The 11690-nt window shown below is 40.7% G+C and overlaps 1 long non-coding RNA gene across 1 annotated transcript; it reads left to right on the top strand.

The window, feature by feature from the left end:
* The first annotated feature begins 286 nt into the window (after window positions 1-286).
* Window positions 287-8687, top strand: LOC104622177. The gene is made up of 4 exons (XR_738049.1): window positions 287-384; window positions 1463-1641; window positions 5243-5367; window positions 7465-8687. It is a non-coding gene; the product is annotated as an uncharacterized LOC104622177 (long non-coding RNA).
* The last annotated feature ends 3003 nt before the right edge of the window (window positions 8688-11690 follow it).

The following is an 11690-nucleotide window of genomic DNA, read 5'->3' as shown; positions in this document are numbered from 1 at the left end:
GCCTTGGCAGTTTTGTGTGTGTGTGTGTGTGTGTGTGCTTTTTCTCTTCTGGAACATCATCCTAATTCTAAAAAAGATACAGTGTTGGGGAGCTGGCAGTATCTTGTGACAGGATCTTCTCAATCTAGAAACTTTTTCACTGCATGTGGAAATGTTGGTGCTGTTAATTACCAACATGATGTTAAGCTGTGTGAGGGGTAAACTTAGAGCTTTTGATACATCAGTAAGTTCCAGTCTTCAGCTTAAGCTTACAAGAAAATCTACTAAGGTATTTTTGATTCCCCAGTGAAGGTGGTGTTTTCAAGGCTCATCTTACTTTTCCGAAAGACTATCCACTGAGGCCGCCAAAAATGAAATTCATCACAGAAATCTGGCATCCAAATGGTAAGAAATGTTAAAGTTCCAATTTCTTTTTGCAATTAAGAACTAAAATGTGGTGAAGACAAATGGATACATTTCTGTTCAATTTAGAAATATGAAACTCTGCGTTTACTTTACAATCTTCACTTCATAAAGAAGTAATAACCATGGCAGAGTTTTTAATAGTGCTGCTCTGAGAGACTGCTCCTAAAGTATTTTCAGAAGGTACTGAATTCTTGGTTACTGTTCAGGGCTATTTTTTTCCCCCCACCTAAGTGTGAAATTCTGGTCTGAGGAGGAACTTGACTTCTATAGCTGCCTTTTACTGTACCTTCAAATATTTCATCTTAGTATTACTAACCTGGCAGTTCAGTACAGAATGCCCAAGGTTGCCCTTCCCCAGTGAAGCATGAAAGGAATAACAGCATCTCTTAGTCCCTACAAAGACGATGACTCCTAATGTTTCATTTATTTATCGACTGCTGGACATAGATGGGAGGGCAAAATAAAATGGAAGGAGGTTTTTAGGAATAGGAAGGGGGAATGCTTTTCAGCTTCTAAAGTTGTTACTGAAGTTGTAGATGTTGAAAGCTGGGAGGAGACCAGCACAGTGCTCCCATCATAAGGAACAGAGGGAATATTTTGTTGCTGTGTCAATTGCAGCTCTGGAAATACCGGAGTACTTGTCAGGCAGTTTCTAATTCCAGCAGCTTAAATCGTATTCCAATATATCCAGCGGTAATATCCAGTTGATGCTGCTGTTGTGGGGAGAAAAAAAGTCACTCTAGTTTGCTGAGCTTAACAGAAAAAGCTTTAGTGGGAGCCTATCTAGCCTTGAAAGGTGCAGCATGATATTAGAATTGAGTTCTTTCTCCTCACGTGCCTTCTCTGCCAGAAATCCAGGCATAGTAACAGAGTTCCACCAAGCCCTATTTATTACAGATTGAGTTCTGTAATAGTTAATTACTTTGCTTTTTTTATGAAGTGTTTTCACTAACATGTTTTCAGACTAGCTGGAGTGAAGATGAACAGGTCCATAACTATCCTGAAGAAATGCCAGCATGTTGTTCATTACTGAATTATGCCTTGTTCTATTTTGTAGTTGACAAGAATGGCGATGTCTGCATTTCAATACTTCATGAGCCTGGAGAAGACAAATATGGCTATGAGAAACCTGAGGAACGCTGGCTTCCCATTCACACAGTGGAAACTATAATGATTAGTGTTATTTCTATGCTGGCAGATCCCAATGGTGATTCTCCTGCTAATGTTGATGCAGCGGTAAGATTTTTTCTAGTTGGACAAACAATACAGTAACTTTTGGAAGAACCTGTTGTATCACAGGCTAAGGCTACCTTTTTGTTGGGAAAAGCATCATATTGTGAAACAGAATTACTAGTTAGCCCTGGGAAGTATCATACAGATTGTAAAGGAAAGATGCTGTCAAATATCATAGGTAGTGGTTTAATTTCTCCTATGCAATAATGCATTTATTTATGGTAAATGGCTTCTGCACAGAGATACTTAATGGATAAACTTCTGCTCCTTTAGTCTTAAAAAAAAAAAATTGAAGGAAGCTGGCTGTAAAATCCTGTGTCGTTATATACATACAGCAGTTACAACTGCCATTAAGTTTAGCTGCAGAAGTTAATGTATTCTGGAACCTTTTTTGGCTCCTAGCGTGTCATTAGTATAACACACAAATTTTTGTTTTGGTAATTATGTAACCTGTTAAGATTATTGATTTTTGAATGGAACGAGAAAATGTGGTGAGGTCCCTCAGTATAATTATACTGTGACTTTTTACATTCACCTCTCTACAGCAGTCTTCCTGGACCATGGATTAAAGCAGCAGGTTTGACTGTAGGTCTGTGGTTTGAGAATGTACTTGAAAGCTTCACTGGGCATCTGGCCTTCAACTCTGGAGGAAGTGTTGTCCCGGGCCAGAATGACTGGTGAAGGAGTGAGGAAGAATGGCCTGGTTTAAGGTAGAAGACCAGGGTGAATCTTCAGTAAGGATTCTGTCAGCAGTGAGACGCAAGTGTTTCATGCAGCATAGTGTTTCTGGAGCATGGCCTATTCTGTGTGGGTGTATAAACACAGCTATCAGCTCTCTAGAAGAGCTGCATTTATCGCAGAATAGCAATTAGACTAATAACCATTTGTGGTGGGGAGGGAAAAAATTCTTAGTTCTAGGGGGAAGTAGGGGAACAGACTTGAGGACCCATTCATCCGAGATACACTAATGTACTTTCCTTGTAATTACTCTTGAATTGCAGTTCAGCAGTGACTAACAAATGCTATTCTCTCACAAAAGAGAACTTCTGGGTCTTTTAACTGGGGGAGTGAGGAAAAGGGAGATGGTAAACAGAAAGTGCAAAGTTTTGTAGAGGAGTGTTAACCTGCTCTGTCAAGTTAGCTGTACTTTCCCAAAGTGGGGGTGAGAGTTTAGTTTCCTGAAGCTTTTGATCTACAATGCTGTTAGTGTTTCCAAAGGTGGTTCAGCTCTGCTCAAAAATCATCATGGGAATGGTCTTGTGTGGATCAAACTTAATGGGAAGAAAAACTCAAAAAGCTGTAGTGAAGAATTACCCCATTTAACATTCTTTTGAGTATTGGACCTCCCTTTCTAGTGTCATGCTACTGGTGGAAACAAATCCTCAGGACACATGGACATCTTCTGCTGGCAAACCAACCTGAGAGCACTGGAAGGAGCAAGTTATTAATGAAGTGCTAAAAGTACAGTTAGAATTCTGTAGCTTGAAAGCTTATACTTTTAGCTATGCCTGTCACCTTCCTAGCATCACAAACTTTTTAATCTTTCTGTATTGTGCTCTACTTTCTGCCAGCTGTTTCAGGAGTGGTTTGTTTGGGCTTTTTTTTGCCTCAGAGATGTTAGATAGAAAACCATACATTTGTTTACCTAAACCTTAGGGTAAAGGCTGACAAAATCTTAAGGAAACACAGCATTTTCTAGCCCAGCTGGAGAGCACAAAAACTTACATCCAAATCTGACTGAAGGCAGCACTGAGGCATCACTTTGGATGCTAGGAACTATTTTTCAGATTGAGGTATTAGATGTTCCAAGTAACTCTTAAACTTAATCTGCTGCTTGAGCAGCTTAGCATCTCCTGCTGGATTGTTGACTGTGTCTTCTTCATACTAACCAGAACGTGCTCATCAGGGTAATGAAGAATCAGCAGCTCGTGCTTTATTCTGGGCTGCTGTCAAGATGTCTTCTATTTGGTTTATTAAGTATGAGTTTACTGCAGCAACAATCTTTGGCAGTTACTAAAAGATACTTTGCTGTCATTAATTTCTGGTTTTAAGTGAGTCTAGAGAGTGGGGTGTTACCAGGCAGGTCACAGCATTATAGGAGCAGGGGATATACCTGCTTCCTGGAAAAATGAACTATGTGTTGGAGTACTGTCTCTTGGAGTGGGGGAGAAAAATGAGGGATGGGAGCCTGAATACATGTTACGAGAAGCAGATAGAACAGTTCATGAACTAAAAATAAGAGTTTTGGAGAGATTGCTGTCAAATTGGAAACTTCGCTTGCTATGCAATTCTGAATACTTGCTTCATAGAACTACAAATGTAAGAGGTAAAAACAAAAACTTAAGAGTCTGAAGCTGAGAGCACAAATTCAGTGCTTTTCTTGGCCTTGAGCCGTCTTGTATAAGCTGTCCTATGTCCCAATCCAAGGAACCAAATGCTTGCTGTATTAATTGCTGAAAAAAACCAAATTAATTAGTAGCCTTATTTGTCTTATCTTTCCAGTGAAAGCACATGCTGGGCTTTCCAGCATGCTGACTGGCTGGGTGAGCTTGGAGGTGGTGAATGTTAGGGTATGCCAGTTACAACTTTCACTCCAAATAGGGGGTGAAAAGGTGTTTTGTGTTAGGTTACTTCAGGTAAAACAGTGTGGTTTGGGTGGGTTTGTTTTTTTTTTTAACCCCTGTCCTCACCCCTGCAGTAACAAGATATTGCTTATATCATAAACCTAAGAAATGTAGGGCTTATTGCATGAAATAAGGGGTTCTTCATATTTTCTCAGCACTTTGTGCCTACGGCAGCACCCAACACTAGTATCAAGCTTCTGTGCTTTCATCTGAGCTCGTCATGGGGCTGCCACAAAAAACTTCAAACTAGCTGCACTTTTTCCTGTGGGTTTTTGTGATACCATGGTGTGCACATCTCTGGGTTCAGACTTACCTCTTTTTATCTTCCTGTTCATCTTTATCTTGGTTCTTCATCTATACAGTTCTGAAATCAGATACCTGTCACAGAGACCGTCCCCATAGGTGTGCTGAGTATTCTGTTAAGGTCTTTCTCATGGAGCCAGTATCTTTCAGCCATATCTAACTAGGAGGTGTTTTCTTTCTAAGGACACTACTGCGCCTCTTCTGAATACTGAGAGTTCTGTATTTCTATCCTGGAAGTGTCCTGGCTAGATTGAGCAGGGGTTGAAACTGTCCTAAAAGTCTCAGAATAACTACTGGCTCCATAGCAGCTGTGTACCTTTTTTCATCACTGCAGTTAAAGATGTTGTCTCTAACCCGTAACAGCTTGCGGTCTACAGTTTGAGTTTGCTACTACTTTGTGGGCTGGAGTAAATAGATTTCAGCCTAGACATTGTGAAATACTGGTAGCAACATCCTTGGTGAATGCCTAAAATCCAAGGGGGAAAGGCTGCGTCCTCACTGTCCTGGGAGCAGCTTGCATAGAAACGCAGAGGTTTTCAGTGACTAGCTTAATGACTGTAAGCAAATTTAGGTGTTGACTAGATGGCTAATGTCTAAAACTATAAACACCAAGAGTCTTCCTAGAACTTGTACATTGTTATAGGACTGACATCTGAAAGCTGTCTATTCAATTACAGAAAGAATGGAGAGAAGACAGAAATGGAGAATTTAAAAGAAAAGTTGCCCGCTGTGTAAGAAAAAGCCAAGAAACTGCTTTTGAGTGACACTTATTCAGCAGCTAGTAGCTTCACTTTTTTTCAGGGTAAGTATCCTTCTAAAGACAAGTCAGTTACCTGAGTCGAGGATTTCCTGCTTAAGTGTTGCTGAACTAATTTTTTCTTTTTTCCTCAAAAGCAAACAAAAACCCCAAACTCTTCTTCTCAGCTGCATGGTCTCAGTGGAGTTCTTTGGCTGTATGCAATACTGAAGACTAAAAGAGTTTCCAAATGCAGTAACAGCCCCTTCTGCCAAGTTTGGGGAACTTCTCTAGCGCTCTTGCATTTATGCTGTTCAGAAGTTAAAATTATCTTTATCAGTATTCATCTTGCTTTATTAATAGTGCTTAAGGGTTATTAGAGCTGTAATAGGAGGGAGTAATCAGTCTTTCATGTTCATTATTGTGAAGAACACTTGTTTGAATCTTAAAAGCATCCTGTCTTGCTATCTCAATTTCACGTGTGTGTGTATATACATGGAGTTTATCTTGCAGATGTGGGTGGCATGCTGCATGTAGGTTTTCAGTGAGGTTGTTAGGAACCATTTGGAAAGGATTGCTTCAGGTGTCTATGGGAATTTTAGTAGAAAGTCTACCAGCATATCAGAAAGGATCAAGCTGAGATGTTCCCCATTGGTAATATCAAGAAAGGTAGTGTTCTCTTCAGCAGCCCAAAAAACTTTTTTTACTGGGGAAGGCTTAGGAATAGTTTCAGAACAACAGCTACATTCTGCTTAGAAACTGAACTGTAGCTTATCTGACAGCCTGGATAAGTTTTAACTTGAGAGTAGCTGATACGGTATTTACATTTTATGCCAGCCTGTTAAAAATGAGCTTCTGACTTAAGATACTGTAATTTGAACAATCCCATCCTAGTTTTAATAGGACCTTTTTTCTTTTTTTGTTACAACAAGCTCTTGTAGAAAGCTCTGTATTAAAACATGGCCCTTAAATACCTGGCCTTTGGTCTCTTTAATCTTGGTATGTCAAGGAAAAACTTCCTCAACTAGCTAATAATTTCCCACTCTTGCTTTTTGAAGCAAAACAGCTTCATGTAGAAGCTGCCTTTTCTTAATAGTTGGTTTGGCAAATAAACTACGCTTACCCCTTTGGCTGGAGAAGCCCAAAACCGTATGTACTAGTTAGCTTCAGCATACAAAACTTGGGGGGGGAGAAATACGGCATTGCATGTAGTTTGAAGGGGTTGTACTGTCTGAACAACTAGAACAGCTTACTAAATACTCCAGCTAGTTATATACAGGAGATACTCCCCTCCTTACACTTTTGTATGAATTTCGGGGGCGGAGGAAGGCTCCATCTGTGACAAACTAGTACTGCAGTATCTCTTGTGCAGAAATGATTTGATAGAACAGAACTTTCTCGATAGAGAAAGCATGAAAAATGCTTAACATTAATAAAAAGACTAAGCAAAGGAACTGAATGTCTTGTACAACTGCTTATAACTACAGTGTGAGAATTGTTAATGCAGCTGACAGTTTTTTTCTCTTAGAGAAAGGGAGTAACTGAGTAATACTCCAGAGTACCCTTAACTAACCTCAGCTCTGTTGCCATGTTGAACTTGGCCATAGTGAAACAATGCTCATGACAAACATTTAAGTAATTGGCTGAGTTGCTTTTTTGGAAGGTGAAAGCTTTTCTAAGTCCTGGTGACTCCTTCTAAGTGAAGGGTGATGAATAGGATGAGGAGGGGCTGTATAGCTGGTTTCAAACGAGCACGGTCTGACTTGGTGGCTTAATGAAGCACTACTATGCTATTTTGTACTGCACATTGCTATTGAAGCAGCATCCATCGTTCACCTAAGTGATACATGGAAGTTTCAGTGATAAATCTAAAAGTTTGTAGCCCTATGTGTGCATAATCAAATGTTTATACACTCTGCACTTGACAAGCAACACGATTAACAGGAGCCTCAAAGTCTGATAGTTGAGCTTGGATACACAGTATTCTGAACTAACTCAAGTCTTTCTCAGGTGATTTTGGATTTATGCATCTTCTGGTTAGAGGTATGTAAAGCTCTTGAACAAGTAATGATTATCTGCCTTGAGCTTGAAACACTATTTAACGTGTCTAAAATAATTGAGGATGATGAGGAGTTTATTTTAATACCTGTGATTTCTTCGTAGGTCTCCAATTGAGAAACATGGCACTGTTTTTTTTCCTGCACTCTACCCACCTATTGCTGGACTTCTGTTATTACAAGTTGGCAAACACTGGCTGGAACTGGGCTGCAATAAAACATGCCAGTTATCAATGCTGACAAGAGCCTAACAAGTGCCAACACAAGATGATTACGCATTTTGAAATCTAATGAACTGCTTTAACCTTCAGGAAGAATTGTAAAGATGTGTACATAGCACAACATGATCCGGATAATATATATACTGTTCATGTACATCCACAAATACACATTGTACCAAATAATGCTGTCTGTAGTTAGGAATAGAATCGTGTAAATTCTAAAGATTTTAGCAGGTTTTTCTCTCCCTATTCATTGTTTCCTATGACTTAAAAAAAAAAAAACAAACCAAACAACCACAACAATTTATGAAGCATGTCAAACTAAAACCAATTAGGATAAAGGTTTGGGGGTTTTTTGCTTCCCCCTTGCCCCCCCAATTCAATTTTCCTTTGACCCACTGAGGCTTAATTCAAATTTCTTGCTTATTAAAGCTTAGTATATCTTTTCTTTTTTGAAAAATGTTCCCTTTTTATTTCCCCATCAGAATTTAAAATTTTCCTAATTAAATCTTGAAAGGATTTGCTGTCAATTACTTGTGTCTTCTTTTATGATGACCTTTGTAGTCTCAAAGGTGCTTCCCCCCGCCCCCCCCCCCGCTTCTTCCCACCCCTTTTTTTGAACCCAATTGCACATACTTCTTGAATTGGGTATAGCAATAAAACTGGCCATGGAGCACCCTTGAGCAGCCTGCTGGATTTTTAACTTCAAAGGCACTTGAGCGCTTTCATTTGGAAGTTCAGTTGACTAAGTTAGTCCAAGATAGGAATGAGCTGCTTTTTATGGGCGAATTTTTTTTTTTTTGCCTTTTTCATTGCCTGTTTGTGGGGGGTGTGTGTGTGGGAGGCTTGTTTTTTCTCAAGGTTGAATTCAAGCATGCACATCTGTAGGCTTTCAAATGACTAACTTCTGGGTTTGGTATCAGAAATAGTTTCCTTCCTTTTCCCTTTTCTCTCTTCTGTGGCCCTTCATATTCTTTGCCTTCTACTTCAGAGTTTTCCTTACCTAATGTACAAAGAAAATTGCGATGTATATTTTCATGTAATTTGATTTTTGGAATTCTGTCACCTTCTGTAGTGAGTTCTTCCAAAATATAATTTTTTCCAATAATAATGTGTCAAACTGGCTGTCTTGGGTGTTTAAATAGGAAGGGTAGCTGCAGTTGGAGCACAACTTACCTGAACATCTTCAACAACATAACATCAGGACACGTTTGTTGAATTTGACATACTGTATTTCATCTTGAAATAATTAAAGCAAACAAAACATGCACATTTCTTCCTCTTGTAACCATCTTTGGCCCACCAGTGAGCTAATACTAATGTTGGAGTGTCTGGTAACAAGACTTTTCCAAGCCTGCCTGAACTACCTTTCTGCCAAAGAAACTTTATAGAGGAACTTGCAACTACTTGACTGTTCTCTGCTCTGTCGCAGGTTTACCACAGCTTTGAACAGCACAGAGTAACCTACTAATAAAGCAGGAGTTCCACGGTTAAAGAGTCATCTTGTAAGAAGCCATCAGTACCAGTTTGCTAGCGGGCTGGACTTCATTTCAGGTTGCATATACTAAATGGCATATACGGCAGGTTTCTTGAGGGGTGGGCTGGGGTGGAAGATGACAGTTAATAGTGGCAAGACAGCCACATGGGACAAAAAAGCCATTTAGTAAGTCTAAGATGACTTACAAGCAAAGGTACTACTTCCTCCTACAGGTTGTTTAGATAACCATAAATGTTTAATGTCCACATACACATATTTTGTAACTAATTATTTTGAGAAATTGTTAGTTAAATAGGATACCCTGCTCATGTAGGTAGGCAGATGTGTGCAGTACTTCAGAGCTATTAGTGCCCAGACACAGTAGCTGATTATAGTTCCTGTTTGAGTACTTGGCTAAAATTGCTTCAGAGGAGGTTTCTTGCCCATCAGCTGCCTACCCTTATCTAAGAAGTGGGACTGTGCAGAGTCTGGGTGGCATGGTGCCATTCTTTCCATAAACAAAACACTGGGAAGAAGCTACTCTTTCCTAAACCTAGCAGTGGCATTCTTCCACCACAGGCTGCCCTTTTCCTGTTCCACAGTATATCTAAAGAGCTGGCAGCAATTCAAGATAATTGGTACTTGCTGCTTTCAGCAAGTTCAACAATGTTCTCTGTTTTGTCTTCCTAAGTAACACATACAGTTCACAACTGACTCATCTGTAAACTTGACAAAATAACTTGAAGCTTTATTTTTCTCATTTGTTCTCCAGAAGAGCTGCTTGCTTGTTCTTAAAGGGAAAATGTTAGTCTTGCATCAGTTCTATGGAAGAACTGTTAGTTCCACAGCAGTGTGTGTTCCCCTCTTTGTAATTTATTCAGATATAAACACACTTCTTTTTGGCTTATCCGGATGGTTTGTGATTCCACATGACCCAGATATTCCAAAAGCAGGAGCGTTACTGTGGGATGCTGTTAAGATGTACAAGCTGCAGGTATGGCTAATGCCCAGTGACTTAACGAAAGAGGCCGCTGAGGGTCTGGTGCCAAATGTCCAGGTCGTTGAAAGCTTCTGGGAGGCCTGGAAATGGCACATTTAACTTTTCTGTGATCACAGTTGGCTTTTTGTTTGTTCTTGCCCCACATGTGACTGTTTTTTCCCCCAACCCATGGTGGCCTGCTTTGCAGATAACTGCATCACTGGGGTTAAAGGGGAAAAAAAAAAAAAAAAGCATGGAATTTCAATAAATATCGCAGTAGTACGGCCATCCTAATTCCTTTTTTATATTTCTCCATGCTGCCCCTTATGCATCAGAGAAGTTCTCTGTAAAAATCAGAAGGGCTGTTCCGCTGTCATGCTAAAGTTCTTCCCTGCTGTGATGCCTAAAAAATGCTTATTGAAACTAGATGATCAATAAACGGAGAACATGAATTCTGAAGTGATTATAAGTGTATTTTGGTTTTTTTGTAGGCCAGTGGGGGGTGGTCTTGTTATTGCATCCGCACCATCTGGTGGACTGCTCTTGGTATGGTGCATCACAATGCAAACGGAGCACCGCAAGTCTTAGAAATTCTGTGCATCTTCCGAAGCACGTACGAGTGATTTCAAACCAAACCAGAAGGTGTTTGGCTTTTAAAGAGAAGCTGTAATAACATGGCTTCCTGCCCAGGCAAATCCTCAACAGAAGATGAGATTGCCGATTCCCCAGATGCAAAAAACAGCAGTAGTTTGAAATCTGATCTCTGTTGTTACTCAGACATTCAGCTAAGACTAAATCCGGTCAGGCAGTAATAACTGTTTCCTCGCATTTACTCAAGATGACCAATAGCACCCATAAGGCAGGGGTGTAAGTTAGCTATGTAGCAGTTGTACACATTTGTCATTGAGCTGGGAGAAATGAGACAGGTCATGTTTAATGGCATGTCTAGGAACTACAGTCTGTGGCTCTCCTAGGTCTAGGCCTAGTTCTGGTTTCACTGTTTCATCCACAGGCACAGAAAACCAAGATAGGAGACAGAGCAACTTTTCAAAGATCACTTACTGGCAAAGTTTGGAGAAAATTACGTCTGTAAAACAATACTGTGCACAATGTGTTCAAACATTTATTTGAAATTTGCTCTTTAAAGCAAACAAAAAAATTGCTGTTGGATCAGCAGTAGAATTGTTTTGTTATTTCTGTTGCATCCAGGCAGGAAAGGCCATGAGCAGTGAATACAGTGGCGGGTCAGCTATGTTGTACACATGGCTGGAGAAAATGATCGTGTTACCGTTACTTGGTCGTTGCCCGTCTCGCCTCTCAGCCACGCTTCTTGCCGACCGGGCACTGATCCAGTCGCCACGACTGTTGACTCCGAAACAACAGCAATACGTGCAGGAGCTGACGGACGGGTGACACCAGCAATAACTGTGCACCGAAGAGACCCCCATCAGATTGAATGCCCGTGTTGGCACGTCCCTGAGCAGTACGGGGGCCGGCGGAGCGGCAAACAGGCACACGTTGCTTTTGGGCTGTGCCAAAGCCGGGTGCGTGGCGGTGGCTTTCCCGGCAGGTCGAACCGCAGCGGAAGCGAAGGCCGCGGTCGCGCCCCGGCCCCCGGGTGCGCGTTACCCCGGGACCAGGCGTTTCCCTTCAGC

Source organism: Phaethon lepturus, unplaced genomic scaffold (genome assembly GCF_000687285.1).
Source record: "Phaethon lepturus isolate BGI_N335 unplaced genomic scaffold, ASM68728v1 scaffold56896, whole genome shotgun sequence".
In the NCBI taxonomy this organism is placed as follows: domain Eukaryota; kingdom Metazoa; phylum Chordata; class Aves; order Phaethontiformes; family Phaethontidae; genus Phaethon; species Phaethon lepturus.
Note: the sequence above shows the minus strand (reverse complement) of the source record. Positions and strands in the feature narration are given on the sequence as shown.